The following is a 2,746-nucleotide window of genomic DNA, read 5'->3' as shown; positions in this document are numbered from 1 at the left end:
AGAGGTCGATATCAGCACTGAGACCCCAAAATAGGCTAAATAATCAAAATACCCCTATAGGGTAAAATGACCGAAATAACCTCATAGGATAAAATAACCGAAATACCCTCATAGGAAAGGGCTTAGCCTACACCTGAATCGGATCATATCAGAATTCTGCTCAGCCCAAATCAGATTTATCTCTTGTTTAATTGATGCTCGCTTATTAGGGGATTACAAACCGAGTTTTCGTAAACTCACCCTTCTGTCTAACTGTACAGGTAATCCTCAGCCATAGGCGATTTGGTGCTACGAGGGACTCGGAGGTGGCCACTCAACTGCAGCTGTTTTACACTTGCTTTTATTTTAAATTTAAAGTTTATGTTGGGTTTTGTTTATGTAATAAGGCCATTTATGTTTGTTTAAATTTTTAACTGGCTTTTGCTTACTTATTTTAAAACTGCTAGTTTATGAGAAAACAAATTCTCAAAATAATTACTGTTTTTGAAAACACGTATTCTAAACATTAGAGTTTTCAAAAACTTCTGCGATTTTAGATCAACCTTTCATAACAATCGCAGATAACAAGGCAAACGTTTTGACTAGATGATTTGTTAAATAATAATAAAAGGGTTTTTAAACCTAGAAGCGAATTTTTACCAACAAGTCATATTTTCGAAAAACACTTTGATGTGGCACGCCAGATTCGACCATAATGTCTAGGCCGGGTTTGGGGTGTTACATTTAGTGGTATCAGAGTCAAGTTGCAAAACTCGACTGTGGAATGGGTTTTAAAAATATTTAGAATTTTTGGAAAACTGTTCTTGAATTGTTTTGGAAGGTTTACAACTGTGGCACACTGAGTCTCCAGCGCTGAATTCGTAAGTTTTCTTTATACTGTAGACTGCTTAAACTAAAATACACTGAGAAACTACTATAGATAGTAAGACTGTACTAAAACTCATTAGTTAGATTAAACTGAGACTGTAGGAAACTAGAAACTGTAGGTAGACCTTGACTTGCGAAAACAAAACTCTGATTGCTGCTTTTCATAAGTCATATGTTAATAATTACTGGAATTACAAACTAATTCATAAAACTTCGTAATCAGATAATACGTTATTTGATATGTGCACAACAGGTATACACGGACGAGGTATAAGAGACCATGGTAGAGGGCATAGAGGTGTTCGAGTTAGGTTCTTGTCATTTGGCCATATACCTAATTTGGAACTAGAGTGCGCAGCGGAAGCGTAGTGGTGGAGACTATGTTATGCAACTGATCTGAAATTTCTTTAAGGAGGGGTGAATTGTAACACCTCCAATTTTAGGCCTAGAAGAAATAGGTTTTAAACAAGGGAATAGTTAGGAGACTGCACATAAATATTTAGTTGTGCAAGGAAGTGACATAAATGAATGTCTGATTCAGTGGTTAACTGATTTAGGAGTGTTTGGAAGTTCTGAGAAGTCAATGGTTCAAGTCTTGGCTTCTGCAAAATTTTTAGTTTTGCTTTTAAATGAAGCTAGACATTGGCATATAGGCCTTATAAATAATAGTGTTTGTTTTGTGACACAAAAAGAGCTTGTGGTCTAGTGGCAAGGTGACATGTTGTGTAACTGTTAGGTCTGAGGTTCAAGTCCTGGGTTGCACAATGGAGTATTTATTTTGCTGCTTGAGCTGTGTAGGTAGTGGAGTTGGACTGAGACACAGCTAAGGGGAGTCTGAATAGAATTTGAATGGAGTTGTTGGGGGAGTTGAGGAGAAATCGGTGGAGTAATTCAGTGAGAGATAAGGGGAGAGATATATTAGGAGAAAATCAAGGAGTTTTAAGGGGTAAGAAAGTGTTGTGCCGTTTCGGGGAAACTCTAGTTTTGAGAATTCGGCTGGGGAAAGTGTTGGTCATTTTCGGCATTGGAGAGCATTTTGGAGTTAGCATCTACCTAATTCTCATTTCTTTCTTTCATTTATCGGCTTTTGGTTCTCCATTTCTTTTTCTCTCTTCTTCTTCTCCCTCAACCTGTGCTCTCTTGGCCGAATATCCTTTTTGTTTTTCAATCGGTTTACCTTTGCCAGGATATTTCTCGTTCTACCTTCTAGCCGAATATCACCCTTTTATTGTATCATTCTCTGTGCCAATCTTCTCTCCGCTACTTCTTGATGTCCTGGTGCTGCAAGTGTTTTTGATTATCGGTAAAGTGTTTATACTCTTCACTTTTTGATTAAACCTATTCTATTCTACTCTTTTTCTTAAAACTGAATACCCTCATTTTTATTCTTTGATTACCGGCTATTTATTCTTTCCTCGCGATGTGTTACTCATTATGGTTCTAGGGTTTCCTTCGAGGAGTGGGGATTGTAAGTGGTTTTGAAGTAGTCGCAACCCTTGTTTTCAGCGTTCAATCAAGGTAATACGTTATCTCACTTTTGGGGTATAGGCTGTATACTAATTATTTTTCTATAGGATATCGTTTGCGGACTGAGGCCACTTATATAGCCTAACTTAGTTATGAGATCGGTGTTTGTGGTACAGATAATCGATAAAAGCGTGTAATCATATTTGGTTAGCGGTCTTGGAGGATTAAAGTCGCCCTCATTCAAGCAAGGTAAGGATGGTGTTTTTGGATTAAGTGTCAATAAAAGGGTGTTTTAACCTAACGATTAAAGGACTGACATTGGGTAATGTTTGAATCTAGGTTGGTGTACGTGGAGATTTGCGCTCTTCTCGTAAACAGGTGTGTAAACACCCCACTGTAATTGCAGATCGGT

This window comes from Gossypium raimondii, chromosome 5, assembly GCF_025698545.1.
Source record: "Gossypium raimondii isolate GPD5lz chromosome 5, ASM2569854v1, whole genome shotgun sequence".
Classification (NCBI taxonomy): Eukaryota; Viridiplantae; Streptophyta; class Magnoliopsida; order Malvales; family Malvaceae; genus Gossypium; species Gossypium raimondii.
Note: the sequence above shows the minus strand (reverse complement) of the source record.